Here is a 15,579-nt window from a genome sequence, read left to right as displayed (position 1 = left end):
TTATGCGGGAAGATATATATGGTAAGAGATAAGTGAATAGTAGAAGGTGAGGTTGCTGAAGACAGATTTCAGATGTATGGATTTCAAAAAGTGGTGGTTGAATGTTTGGTTTTTTTAGTTTGTTGGGTTTTTTCCTTTATCTTTGAATTTTATCAACTTAAGGGGCATAATTTTATGAAATGTGGTATTGGTAAGCTAACAAGCTACTTGGAAATGTAAATTCATAAAACATTAATCTTAAGTCTGTCCTAACTGTTGCTGCTGAAACACTAAGCTTGCCTTGGAGGGCATAACTTTGGGACTGTGTTATTACACTGCTGTATGTTTTTCTAGGCTGGCTTGCTGCTAATGGCTATTAGCTCCTCATACTGACACTTACAGTGGATTCCTGGCTTAATTGCAGTCATTTGGTAGGATTTCAACTTGCCGCTGTATGTTGAGCCAGCAAAACAGTCCCTCTACTCTACCAGGGAAGCCTTGTGTCCCTTAATGTGAAATTAGTTACAGCTCTTCACCTGGTCAACAACAACAAAAAACTATACATAAACTTGCACTGGCTTGTAGGGCCTGTGCAATGTCATCAGGAGATGGCTGGGTCGCTCCCTTTATTCGCTTCAAATTGAAGCTAAGATTAATTACGGAGTTACCAGCTTCTAAAACAGGTTAGTTAATGGGAACTAACTGTGAGCTCACTGAAGTAGCACTAATCTTGCTGCTCTCAATGAAGTGTCTTTCTTTGATCAGCTCATTCTCTCTCAGCAGGCCAAAAAACAGCCACAGGATACGAGTGCTTAGTTTACAATCACATTAATTTTGCTTTAGGTTTGTCTTTAGCTGTTGGAGATTAATGAATCAAAATGGTGTTTAAATTTACAACTGGTTCTCTTCTAATCATTTGGCAGTATTATTTCTAGCTGTTTTCTACTTTGATTACCTGAGCCAACCTTCTAAAGGACTCTGCTATTGTGCCATGTGATAGTGGGGTACAGCCTAAAGTGTCTAGGAACTAACCAGATTATAGTGGAAGGTGCTGAAGATTTTTTGCTTTTCCAACTATTTCCTGTGCTGTGTATTTGTTTCCACCATGTCCAAAGCTGCTGTTAACCTTTCCACTTCACTAATTCTTGCCTGTACAACGATCTGCTCTGACCTTAGAAGACGAGCCTCCTTTGATTCCACCAGCCTGCATCAGGCATACTGACAGTATGTCGGGGATAGTCATGTGGAAGTGCAGACGGGACCTGTGGTGCTTGACACTACACTCAAGCAAAGGGTCTGCCTAACAAGGTCTAGGTACACTAGCATTGGAATAAGTAGCTGGCATACAGAATCATGTAGGTTTCTTCAATTTCTTGGGGTATCACTGTAAGGGGAAAACTCAGATGATGAGTTTGAATGTCCTTCTGAAGTGTTTGGTTCTGCTCTAGACAACCTAGATGGTTTGGTTCTGTAAAGATTTGTATTGAACTCTGTTACACTTCAAAGGTATTATGTACATAAAATTCTTTGCCATGGCAGTTTACCTTTAAGGTGTTTCCTTTTGGGGATGAAAGTTGAGTGGGAAGTGCACTTGTTCTAGAGAAACAATCTTAAATTGTAAGAACAGTGATCTCTGCTAGCTAACACCTGAAGAAGGAACAAATCTTACGTGGTAGGTTTTGGTTCAGAAAGCCTCTTGGGTCAGAAATAGTTGCCAGGAAGGTATTGCCCAAATTTAATGGGATATGCCTGTCTTACAGACTTTCTCCTTTTTTTTTTTTTTTTACAATACTACCTTCACTTCATGGGCAATACTTATTTTATAGGAGTACTGAAGAGGTGTAATAACTTTTTAATGTTTAAAAGGACCTGAATGGAAGTTTCTACAGATAAATGTTCTGTATCTTTTTAGTTATGAATAGCTTTATATAGAGAGCAGAAATATTTTAACTTTCTTTTGATAAAGGAAGAGAACAGACTTGTCTCATCTTTGCATTGTTTTTACTCTCATTTTGAGTGGAGGTGGGGACCCAAGTACTTGGACAGTTGATGATGTGAAGCACTGGTATTTGTTCTGGTTCCATTATAGTTCAAACGTGGCTGTGAGACTGGTTTGGGGCATTAAAGCCTGATGCTGATACCCCGATGCACACTCTCTTATCTTGTCAAGGAGTCTTCTTTGTCATGAATTCATTAGTTTCATGCAGAGATCGTATATAATTCTGAGTGCTGCTTGCAGGGAAACTTTAAAGAGAGGAATGGATACCGATAATTACTGAAACACCTCAATTCTGTGTGAGAAATGGGAGAAATTTTCATATCCATTAACCTTGTACTAAGACCTTGCTAAAGTTTTGGGTTTTTTTCTCGCCTTTTTACGTGATAGCATTGTGTTTGACTTCATGTGGAAACTTAGCTTCTGTTCCGTTTTCAAAAAATAATCAATTTGATTGTAAACTTGAGCCCATAGCAGGGAACTCTCAGCTGGCCAGCTTCATCTGGCTGGTTTCCTGTGATTGAGGAGGCAGAGGTTCACCTCTTTTGCTGGAGAAAACTGGTAAAGCTCTACGTAGGTGTACTGGGTTTTAAGCAGTTCTTGATATGGCCCTCTATGTTTGAGGGGAAACAAACAATGTAAAACAAACAATAAATAATTCTGCTTTAATATAAAACAAGTAAATCATATTGATCGCTTTAATAATTGCTCCCTTGACAGCAATGCCTATGGACAGTGCATCCAAATACGTATAATCTTTGTCTGGGTGGAGTTGTGTCCTTGTGGAGACCCTCTGCCTCATGGAGTTTACCAGAGAAAATGCCATTTGTTCTGCTGCTGTTTGTTTACAGTATCTATTTTCCCATAGCGTATGTGTTCCCATATTCCTTATACTGAAATGGGGAGGGAGAAGTCGAGTATGCTTGCTTCCATTCTGGGTTTCCCATTTGAAATTCGTATATTTGTGGTGTTTTTCCTGGGTGATTATGAAGAGGCAACTCACAGGGATAACATGAACTATATTACAGAATGATGAAGGGGGTGAGAGCTTTGAAAAAACGTAGTGTGACATAAACACTGTTTTGGCTTTTCCACTGTGTTTCTAACTCCAAATTTAGAGGGGGGAAAAACCCCTTAAAATTAACCAAAGGCTACTGCCATACTCTTCTGAAGTAAAAATATAATTTAGAGTAGTTGAAGAGCTGGAAAGGGGAGAAAAGACATAGCTAGAGCTCATCTTCTTTTAGAAGAATGCACCTGTATGCAGCCTAGTGCATTGTTCATGGGGCTTCTTCGTTGTAGTTGATAAAGTAAACCATAAATAATTGTTCTTTTCTGTTTGAACAGTTTTCTAATCAGGCAATTGGGGTGTGTGCAAGGTAACCACAGAAGTAATGTGACTTTCTCATGAACAAGTATTTAAAAAAGTTCTAACTGAAAAAGAAAAGAAGCAGCAAAGTAGAGTGACAAATAATGGTCTGAAAAATTTGGAGAAGAGGAGCATTACAGAACAAAGTTATTACAATTATGTGGTTTGTGTGACCGTCCTTTAGGACTTCTTGCATATCTGTGTTTGTACGCGTGAGTATGCGTATCCAATTGCTTTTGCCTTCACTGGCAAACCAATGTATGGGACAGAATCAACATCACATTCCAATTATGTTAGATTTTTTCTAACACGTTTATTATGTATTCTTTCAGCTACAGGTAAAAATTGCACGAGAGACTAGACAGTGAGAGCAAGAGATGAACAAAAATGAACAGTAGAAAAGATGAGTGTAATGTTCATGACAATTGCTTGTAAATAAGGCAGTTAAAGGGCTGCCTTCAGAAATATAGTGCCTGGAATGGGTGTTCCAGTGTGTGGGAAAGCACTGAAACATTGTGAGCTCCTGAATACAGGGTTCATTCTCAGGTATGCCAAGTCTACGAAAATACAAAGGATTTGCAGGTGGTATAAATGTGACTTACTCCTGTGTTTAAGTTTTCTTTATGCTGTAAGAAAAGAAGAAAATAGCAATTGTGCGAATAAGCCCACAGTCTATGGAGCTCACAAATTCTTACTGTATATTTAGCAGTCTCATTTATGTCTTTATTGTACTTTTATCCACCAGGTTCCTCTTAAATAATGTCTATTTGGTCTTTTTCTATTAACAAAAACTTCATTTTAGTCTGAAAAGTTTTCCTTCTTTTGCTTGCTCTTCACAGGGAAGATTTTGGATGTGCTGTGTTGTTGTTTTCTGAGATTACTGACAATTGATTCAGTAGGAATTTGTCACCAGATAAGTTTTCCATCTTTGAAGCACTCTGTTTTCCCTGAGGAGCTCTTGTTTAATTGATGGTAACTGGATATGGTAACCCCTTTCTGGGATGGCTCAGTTCACTCTTGGAAGAGATGTCTTTAGGTGTTCTTTGATATTTTGTACAGGAATATTTAATTATTTCAGATATTTATGAAAAAATAACTTGTGCAAGGTTACTTTTAATTAGGCTCTCCTCTGCCAAACTTTGGGAATGTTCTACTCTAGTGTGAAACCCAGGGACGAGCGTGAGCTCAAAACGTCATACTTCAATGCTTAGCTTTACGTGATTTGCTGTATCACCTGTGCAAACAATCAGCACTTTCAGAGATTAAAGATTTACACCGCTAAAATCATACATATCTTGATAAAGAAAATAATTCTAGTCACATCGACATGGACATGAAAATAGTATGCCATTTTAAGAGAGCTGAAAACTGGGGAAAAAATATGTTTAGTTACAACTGTCGGGGGAAGTAAAGGGAACAACTGCGTGCAAGTGTTAGAGCATATTCAGTGTTGTTATTAATATAATCTATATAAATACAATTTGTTGCAATGGGTACTGTTAAGCTGAATGTGTTGTTCATGAATCATCTTTTTACCACTTGAGTTAGGTTTTGAGGATTGATATACCGTATCTGTGTTATTTCAGTGTGGTGCTGCTGAAATGGATGATTCTTGTATAAACTTCAGGCTCCATGGACTTGTGCAGGGGGTTTTAGCAGCCATAAGATATTTTGATGCGTACCCTACTTATGAAGTGGACTCTGCTGTGACTTCTGTAGTCAGAAGTACAGAGTACTTCTAAGTGAGAGACTAATGCACTGACCTACCTCTGGTCTTTGGATGGTAACTTCATAGATTGATTTGGTTTTTAAACTGCATTAATTCGTTCCACTTCTCTTACGTACCCCATAAATGAAGCACGTAGGAAGAGAAAAGTATTAAGTACCTGCAACTACTTAGACTGTGAATAAACAGGTTTTCATATTGCTAGTTTCATACTGTACTGTAATTAACAGTGTTTAAGAGTGCCTGCTGATGTGACGTGCAGAACTTGAAAAAGACTAGAAAAGAAATGTCAGTGCTATTCAGCCTTTAGCTCCAGCCTTGCAGCTTTCCAAAAAGTGTATAGTAGATTTTCAGTCTAGTGAATATTTCTTGGTTGGCTACAGATAAGCCTTCACTTTCCTGGGAGCGAGCGGACACAACATATGCTGGTTGCATAGTCGCTAGCGGAATCCCTTTAATGCTGGCTAGATGATCTTGAGAATTTTTAAAATAATGATAAGGAGAATCTAATTTCAGTGAAGCAGAGTTCATTCTTGATAAAGGGATTTCTAGAAACCAATTCATTGTAACTATAGAAACACCTAAATTTTCTAATCGTTGGTGGAGAATGAGAACAGACTTCTCTGAGTTCTCAGTAAATCCCAGAGCTGATAGTGAATGCCAAACACATTGAACATAGTAGGAAAGAGGCTCTTTGGAACTTGCTTCCAGTAAAACATTCTCTAAATTAGAATAATATCCTCACTAAGCTGCTTAATAATGAAAACAGTGGTCAGAGGAGTGTAGCGGTGAATGTCCTTGGAGGTGGGACAAAAAGACTGAAGCAATGTAAATTAATTTTCCGAATCTTTTATAAAGTGATTATTATCTCTCATCACAGACCATTTCTAGGAAATTGGAAAAAAGTGCACTACTTTTGCACTTCTTACAAAAGAAGAAAACAAAACTTTTGGTAACACTGAACAGGAGTAGAAAAATACAGACTGACTGCTATGTAAGAAACTAAAAATCTGGGTAATACAAGGAAGATGAAAGGCTACTTTAAAATTACGGCTTTACTGCAAAAGATAAGTGTTGGGTGGAAGTCAGTAAGAAAGTGAACGTCCTGCTTAAATTTGAACAGGATTTGGTATGGAGCCAAGGTCAGACTGAAGTGGTATACTTTGAACCCGAATTAGTTCTTCGAATTCTGCTAGAAAGCTTATTGCTTCTCCTTTAGCTGTTGTCAAATGGGAAGGAAAGGCAAAAGATGGAGCGATGTGAAGGATTTCCTTGAAGGTGCTTTGGTTTTTGATGTAAGGGGGTCTTTATTTATTTTGGAACACTCCCTCCTGTAGGTAATGTGTAATGTGCTTGAGAATGTTTGTGAAGGAATTTAGGGAGCAAAATACAGTTTAAAAATATCAATGTGAGCTAAGTCCTATCGCACTAAATAATAATGAGTGATAAAGCACAACAAAATGTTCAGTGTGATGGTTCCCAAATAGTGTATTCAATGCAAAACACTTAGTTTCCTATTCCTCCTGTTGCTAATTTTATAGATCCTGTCACTGAAAAATGATGAGCTCGGCTGGTGAAAATCTGCATATGTAATCAAACTTGCATACTAACCTCAAGTACCTCTATATCCCCGTGAAGACTGTAATTTTGAAATTAGTAAGACCTCTGCCATTGTGAATGCCACTAGTGCAATGCATGAAAACTTAGTTTGCAAGCAATGCTGCTTAAGAAGGACGATTCCTGCAGACGCTACTTCATGGAAAAGGGGAGAATACAGTGTGAATGTAGTCTCTTAAAATTTCTCAGAGAGCTGCATGGGTAGTTAGATCCACGATGACCCTTATTTAAGACAATTTAGCTTTAGTAGGAGGTATGGGGCTAAATACCCATGCGGCTCTGAAAATATTGTAGCTGAATTGCAACAAGCCGTAGTGACCCTAATAAGCACTTTAAACCCAGCAACTCAGTGCTGTTAGACTAAACTTCTCTGGTTCAAAACCTGAAGTTGGAAATCAGTCAAATTGTTTTTCACTCTCTCCTGAAGAAAGAATCTTTCTTTCAGGAGAGAAAGACTTCTTTTTCAGGAGTACATAGCAGGATTTTATGATGTTCTATCTCTAACAGCTGTAAGTTAACTTTGTGCATGTGTGGTTTTAGATATTTTTTTTAAAAAATTCCTTATTTGGTCAGGTAAAAAGTTTTCTCCCAGATTTGACTGGAGATTTCTCCCCAGACTGTAATTTCAGTTGTTGTGCCATGCTGCTTGCTTAACATTTGTGCTTTTTCAGCTGAATAAGATATTTTGCACTTGTGGTAACTGTTGTATATTGTTAATTAAATACCAGTGCAATTAATTACCATAAGCACCTTTGCCTCTCAGAGGAGGAGGCTATAATTTCAGACAGTACTTAGTTATTATGTAGGGTGACTTATGAATAAATATTAAGAAAAGTATCGTAGAGTCTTTTGGATTGGGGAGAGACTTTTAAACCCCCTGCAGTGAGCAGGGACACCCTCAACTTGATCAGGCTGCTCAGAGCCCTGTCCAACCTGACCTTGAATGTCTCCAGGGATGGGGCAACTACCACCTCTCTGGGCAACCTGGACCAGGGTTTCAACCACCCTCTTTCTAAACAATTTCTTCCTTATCTAGCCTAAATCTTCCTTCTTCTAGTTTAAAGCCATTACCCCCTGTCCAATCGCATCAGGCCCTGCTAAAAAGTGTGTCCCATCTTTCCTGTAGGCCCCCATAAGTATAGTCACACACCCTTGAGTATACTCATCTTCATTTTTCTAGGATCACATGGGTGCAGGGACTTGCCTCTTGGTTGAGCTAGAGAAACAGAAACCAGGAGTGTGGGCTAGGATTCAAAAGCCAGCATCCTTTAGACAGTGGTAATTCTCGGTTTGAGTGTGAGAGATTGAGACTGGCATTGCTCTCTGCAGGTGGCTCCCCTAACAGATATCTCTCTAAGCTTGTCAGTCACTCGGGCAGTCCCTGGGGTCAGGAGAGACGGATCCTCTGGTGCAAGTGTTCTGCTTCTAGTTCTGCTGTCTGAGATGTGGGCGAGAATAACCATAAAGTGGTATCTGACTCGTGCCTTCTACCACGTTATCTCTCTCGGAAATACCTTACTTGGTACATTCTATGATTTCATTTGAGGTTTTTTCCCTTTTGTTTTTCAGGCTGAGATAATTGTCCTCTGGAAGAGCTGGAAAAAACACAAGTAAGTTTTTAGTCTTTTGGGTTTTTTTTCTTCCTCATCTGAGTAATTTTCTGGAAGACCATGTCATTCAGCAGTATCTGTCTAGAGAGCTCACAGAGACTAGCTTTCTAACACAGGAATTTAAATTGCTTAAGACCGGGTGGTGAATCTTTCACAATTCTTTAAAAACTTCCAGGCATGTCTCAGGTTTCACTGCAGATGAACCTGAAACAGAAGTGCATGCAAACAGCCTTTGCTTTCGGCAGCAGTACAAAAGCCTCAAAATTTGTGTGGGAATCTAAAACAAATACCTATTTTGGCTTTTTTCATTAGAACTTGTATAACTAGAGGCAGAAGAGTAGTAGGGTCTATTTTTATTTGACCTTAGTATCATCTTTTGGCCAGCCTCTGCACAGTTACATGATTGTAGGTGATCTGGATTTATATTGTATGTTGAGCAGTTTAAGTAAGCACAGAGCTTGTACAGATTAACCTGAGCAGACATGTACACGTTTTCCATCCACTAATGTGTAAGTTTTATTTATTTTTTACAAAGTGTGTAGTTCTTGTCTGAAACTTTCTTGTGGCAGGTGCTCTTCTCTCAAAGTGCAGTTTTTCCCTGGCCAGAAAAAAAAGTCTCTCCGTGGTCTTTTAAAAAGAATAATGAACAGAGGTTGCAGTCTTCGTCGTCTGGGGAACAGAATATAATACTTGCCATCCAGAGTGTTGTTTTTTTCTGGGGAGAAATACAACCTACTACTCCCTCTCCTGGCCTCATAGGGGAAATATATGGAATTGTCAAAAGGGGGCATTCTTGCTTTTTCAGACAAGTGAAAAATAAGTCATAAAATAAGTGTTATATTTAGATCTGTCACTTAGGTAGAGAAGAAATTGCTCAAGTTGACAAAGTCTTTAGCCAAAGCAAATATAACATGGAATATTAAATATCAGAAGTGATTTGCAGACTAACTTAATTTCTTATTTTGTGGACAGAGGTTTTATCTGTCTCACCTAAGATTTACCCAAAGCTTTTAATAATTGATGCAAATGCCCACTGCACAGTTACACATGCTCTCTGTGTACAAAAATGCATACCCCCCAGTTGTTAGTTAAATCTCATATAGAACAATTCTCAATATAGCCATGAAAATACATGTGTGACAAAGTCCTGCCAGTCTTGTATAAGGATTTTCTACAACTGATTTTGCACTTTGATCTGGCATATGTAGAGATGCCAAGTAATAGTTGGGAAAACCATGCATTCTTATAAAAGTTTCTTGAAAAGACAAATCCTTATGTGTAGCCAATCTAGATGTACCTCTGGAAATTGAGAAATGACTTATGCCCTGGGTAGGTCTTTCTCATTGAAAGAGGAGCAGATCAGGACTGACTGTGCAAATAGAGAAGAATGTTGGTTTTAAGGTTCTATGTTAAGAGATGTCAACAAAGATGTTCACTTCTGAGTTTGCCTGAGCACTTAAGGATTAACCTGTTAACAAACAGGTTCAAACTGGTGCTGATAATTCCTGTTTATAACTAAATTTTACTCTGTCTCTCAAGTATTTGTAGTACTTTTATTTTCTCTAGTGAAGAAAATACTTATGGTCTTCCTATACATGTGGTAATTAATGTGCTTTACCATTAATATTCTGGATTGACTATGGAAAGGAAGGGTGAACTGTATTTTTTTAAAAAATCACATCTAAAGTTATATGGTTTTTCTCTTGCCTAAAGAATAATCTTTCTCTTTGTAATTCAGTTTGGCTGATGCAAATAAAAACTATGACTTCTATCTGCTTTAAGATCATAGAATATTTTAGTTACCATATTCTAAAAAGATGCTTTTTTTTTCAACCAAGATTCTGTTTTTTATACCTCAATATCTAATTTAAGTGTAGTGCAGTGTTACATGTTTCTCATACTAGAAGATACAATTAGACACCAGCACAACAAGCAACTTAAGGGATCATGTCTTTTGAAATATGTAGCTGTAGAGACAGTCATAAAATAGTTTAGTTAAACAAAAAAATCTCGATCTTTCTGCACTACCAGTTACCTCCTGTAGTCAGTTATACTTGAGGAAAGTGGGTGCAAGGCGCTACCAGATAGTACTTACTTACTCAACAAATTTATAAGTAATCACTCCGCTGCAGAGAAATAGGCAGTGTTTACACTGACGGTTTTCTCATGGTAATGGGAGAAAAGCATTGGCCTGAAGCACTTGCATCTGAGCTCCTCATATCTCTACTTAGCCAGGGTGGGAGGTTAATTTGGAGTTAAATATTTGTGTCAAATACTCAAGCTTGTTATGCTTTAAATTGCTAGTGTAGACGTACTCTTATAGAGACTTGGGCCTGGGTATTTGAAAAAGATTAAGTCGAAATGAAAAGGAACAGAACAAAGGATTATCGAAAAGCAGCTGTAAGTATAAGGAAGAAATGTACTAAGTATAATCCATACTTATTGTCAACTTGAAAATAAAATGTGAGCAGATAAAAGAATTGCAATTAATCTGCTAAGCAAAACAATGGCAAAAGGATAAAAAGAGGTTAAAAGGTGTACAGAAAACAGAGAGGGAAGGTGGTCAGTCTGTGCCTTGGTTAAGTGATGGAGTATACATTTGTTGGGATTCTGCCTGCACGCACATTTTTCCTTAACGTGACTGCTTTTAGGATTGCTGACTGTTGGGTGGGGGTGAATGCTTCCATTTTGTGGCTGTTTTGTACTACTTTGCACCAGGTGGTGTTCTTTAGGGTTGACTATGGCAGGATATAAAGATGGACATTTTTGTTTTGGGTCAGATCATACCCAGTTGTGTGGGTTTTTTTTCAGTATGGTTTTACTCCACTGCAAATCAGTAGGTTTCCTAAGATAAGTGATAACTTATTACTATGACTTTTTATTAGGAATCTATTATTAGTGGCCTGTCAGAAAACAAAATGCTGTAGTAGAAACATGATTGTATTTAGAATATGTTTACTGTCACGTTTTTGCAGGTAGGAAGGAGTGTAAGATATTTAGCCATAAAAAAAACCCCTATAAATGATTTTCACACACCATGAAATAGAAATCAGGTAAACCCCCAAATTATGTTTGAGGATACTTTCATTTGTTGTCATACAAACAAGAGACATGCTATTGCATGGCAACTGTTTGTTCCTGGTCCTCTTCCTTAGAATTGTAACTTGCCCATCACATGTGTCATTCAGACACATGACTAGTTTAGGGTTTGATTCTGCAAGGTGCTGAGTTACAGTTAGGGTTCTTCCCTTGATCCCATAGTGCCTTTAAAGATGTGTGTAAGCAAATGAGTAGGCTCCAATGGGATGACTTTTGTGCTTGGTATGAAGCACGCCACCTGGTCCTTGTGCAAGTCGGGCTCCAAATGACTCCAGGCTTCAGATGCCTGGTTCTTATTTGTCTTAATACCTCTTTGGACAATACAAGGGATAAATTTTCTCAGCAGTGTAATGGATTCCAGTTTAAGAACCAACATGTGAGGTTTTGATACTAAATTTAAACTTGATTCTGTATAGAGTTCAAATTTGGTATCAAAGCTATCAAGACTTGCATGCCAATTTGGCTGTGAATTTCCACGTGGGCTGCTGGACATGCTTCACTTTAAACCATACTCCTGCAGATCTTGGTTTCATTTAAAGGAAAAAAACCAAAAATACTTGAGAGGGGAAGCTGGGGAGCTCTGATCCCAGTCTTTGAGCTTGTACCCACAATGAATGTAGTGCGAACTTTATTAGGACAAAACTTTATCAGAAGAATTGAGAGAAATGAAGCTGATCTGTTCTTCAAACTCCCCCACAGAAACTACTCATCTGATATAGCACAGCAGATGAACGTAACCCAAAATTTCCAGGTCAAGCGTCTACTTATCTCACAGGTAAGAGCAAAACTCCAAAGGATTCTTGGCGTTTGGGGAAAATGCTCTGTTCTGGAATTCTTGGCTTGGCTTTGGTTTCGAGTATTAGTGCAAATATTGTATTAAGAAATGAAGCAGGGAAGTGCTTTTGGAGTTAGTGGTGGGTGAGAAGAAAAGGTAAGCCAGAGCAGAATGATAAATAATGTGTTAGTCTCTGAAGGAGAGGTGTCATCTTATTCCTGACGCTTACACTGTCAAGATGTTTTACTGATTTGACTTTCTGTGTTGAAGAACACACAACAGTTACTTAGTAAGTGGTTTTATAGGGAATCTCACCCATGTTACAATAAACTGAGCTCAAAGATAACATATCTTCTATGCTTTTACGCTTTTTGGATGATAACTGTGAAAAATTATCTAGTGAAGGTTAGCAAGCTGTACCTGTGGCCGTTTTCTCATGACCCCTGAGTGATAAAGTTTACTATCTTGGATCATGATGTGCTGTCAAATGACAGGTTTGCCTGTCTGGCCAACAAAAAGTAATTGAGGAGTGTTATAGTTTTACAATCCATGTTTCACCGAATTTGTAGCTTTTTGAGCTGTTAGACCTGAACAAAATAGGTCAACATTGACAGAATAAGGTTGGCTCTCATTTTTCTTCAGTTTTTGACTACTTCTGTGCCTTGTACTTAAAAGCATCATATAGGAAGCACGTAGCTTTCTGGAGGTATTGCTGTTATAACTTCACTTTGAGTTAGGATTTTTTTGCTCTTATGGTGTACACTATTTTGTGGTTGCTGTTCTAAAATCTGTATCTTGAATCCCAGATCTGCATGAATTTAAGCAAGTAATTTGATAAGCTCCTCTAAGTAGGGAATTAGGAAATCCCTACCAGCTGGAACTGCTTAATAGTGGAAGCTTTGCTGACCTTAGGTTAGCTGTCCACAAGCCACTTATTTTTGTAGGTATGGGGCCAAGATATGGAGCAGCAAAATAACTTCTCTCTTGCTCTATTTCTCACCTCCTTCCCTTCAGCAGTGGTTTCATCTACTGCACCCACGTTGTGTCCTGAAATACATGAGTAATCACAAAAAAACTTCAAAACAAACTTCTTGTTTAAAAAAAAAAAATGCTCTTCTGGGCTTTGGGGCAGCAGTATCTGTGTAAATGGATCCTTATGGCTGAGTTTCCCTGAAGCTGTTCAATACCTGCTGACTCTGTGACTAGCTTGGTGATTTTTAGATAGCTTCATCCTCAGATACCTTCATCTGCATGAAATGGCTTATCTTGCCACTTTGAATTTGTATTAGTCTAATAATGAATGTGTAGCAAAGTATAAAAATCTAAGACAAGCTGGTTTATATCTATTACACTTTTCCAGGTAAGCTATGTCTAGAAAGAGGAAACATTAAATAAGTTATCTTCTGTAGCCAAAGCAGCCTTTTTTTCTTTAAACTCCTGTAGGGAAAGAGACTTAACAGTGGCACCAAACACAAAAGACAAGTGTGTTAGTTGGAAAAAGCTCTCTATGTGGTACTGTACTATCTAGCATAGTGTGCAAGATGCTCTGTTTTGAATTGTGCTCTGACATTAAGTTTTGGGGCTTGACAGAGGATTGCAGGTGAGTAGGAAGAAGTGGGATTTTTATTTAGTGAACAGCCACTTCTCTGTGCTTTAGGATATTCTCATGGATTTCAGAAGTATATTCTTCAGGAAGTCTACTTCGGTGTCCTTCCTTCCACGTGCTCCATTGGAACCGGATAGGCATACGTATTCTTTCCAAGCCCTGTTTGTCTTTTACAGGGTACAGAAGCCACCGTTAGGAAATGGTCTGTGACACTATGCTGGTGGCCAAAGGAAAGCTAATTATTCATGACTTCCTGGAAAAGATGATATTTCTCAACTTTTCCAGAAGTTTGACTTCTACAGGAGGTCTTCTTACAGCCTTGTGTTAGGGAACATTTTGGGTGTACCCATTTCTTGCTGACTGGAAAACAAAGCCTTACATAGTCAAATGCTTTGATACCTATGTGGTGGCTGTCTACTTCAGGCAAACCGTTTGGTAACCGGACTTCACTGTAACCCCACAACAACACAGGCACTGAAAAATCCTAGACTTCCATGTACTGGAGAAAACAGATTTGTATTTGTGCTATAGCAGTAAGATATTTAATGATAAAATACAAAGGGGGGGTGGAGGGGGAAGCTTTCGTTGGAGGTGTTGGATGAACTGAAAGACCCCAAGATGAAAATGTGTTTTTCAAGTTAGATGTAGTGTAACTGTGGTAGTACAGCTGAGATGAGACTGGTGTTCCATATGCATAAAACAGTAGAAAAGGTGTTAAATGAGCTGGAAAAATTAGGAATGATGGAGCTAGTGTGGGGACCAAATGCTTCTCCTTCGCACGAAGTGCCTGAACTCCTTGGTACAGCCTCTGTGTAAATATGTTAAGGGCAAATGAAGCAATTACAATATCATAGGAATTATGAACCAAGATTCCAAAGTAAATGAAGTGCTTAAATATATGCAAGAAATGAAAATATTGTTATATTAACACTGGTCTTCTGCTGAGCACATACTAGACTGAAGCAGCTTTGTAAAGGAAAACATTTGTGAGAAAAATATGTAATGGACAAAGTTTAAGCTTATACCTGGTGCTTGAATGTTTTGGTGTGAAATAAATGAAAGCTAGATTCTTTTTTTTAAAATGTTTTATTGTATTAATCAGAGAAAAGTAAGTCCTTTCCTATGTTTGATATTAGGAAAAGGTTTTTACAGGATACTAAGATACACTTCTTTCAGCCTGCAGTTATGGATTTTCTTAAATTAAAGAAAAAAACACTACCAAACAACACCACCCCCCCAATCTGAAGCAACTCTGACAGATTTGCTAGCATATTATTTTGCCCTAAGGCAGGATCAGTTTTACCTGTTGTTCAAGATGCAAGTTTGTCTGGCTTCCCTTTAAAAACATTATGATAAAGACCAAGTCTTCATGCTTTCATCTGTTCAGGTTTGACTATCTTTACCTCATATGTAGGAATCTAAGTCCATTATTTTGTGTTGTCTTTGTGTTGAATAATTAGAGAATCTTTGCAGCAGCCTTTCCTGTAGTGGAAGGCTGTTATCGTGTCTCCTCAAACGGGCTTTGTTACACAAAACATCTTTGCTAAAGGCAGTCAGATATAGCACAAATAAAAAAAAATATAATGTAGGAAAGACAAAGATGATACTCAGACCCAAATGCTGGTGTGGAAACACTTGCCCTGTTTGCTTCTCAAATCTTTCCCTCTTGATGCAAGAGTCTTTCCTTCTAAATATCCTCTTAAAGGACAGGAATTATTTTGTGGCTTTGCAGCACCGCTCCTGTTGTTACAGGGTACAGCTTCCTCCACAACCTGCGTGGGTGGTTTTTCAAAGCGTGTAGC

The sequence above is a fragment of the Chroicocephalus ridibundus genome, chromosome 3 (genome assembly GCF_963924245.1).
Source record: "Chroicocephalus ridibundus chromosome 3, bChrRid1.1, whole genome shotgun sequence".
Taxonomy (NCBI): Eukaryota; Metazoa; Chordata; class Aves; order Charadriiformes; family Laridae; genus Chroicocephalus; species Chroicocephalus ridibundus.
This window is presented reverse-complemented; position numbering follows the sequence as displayed.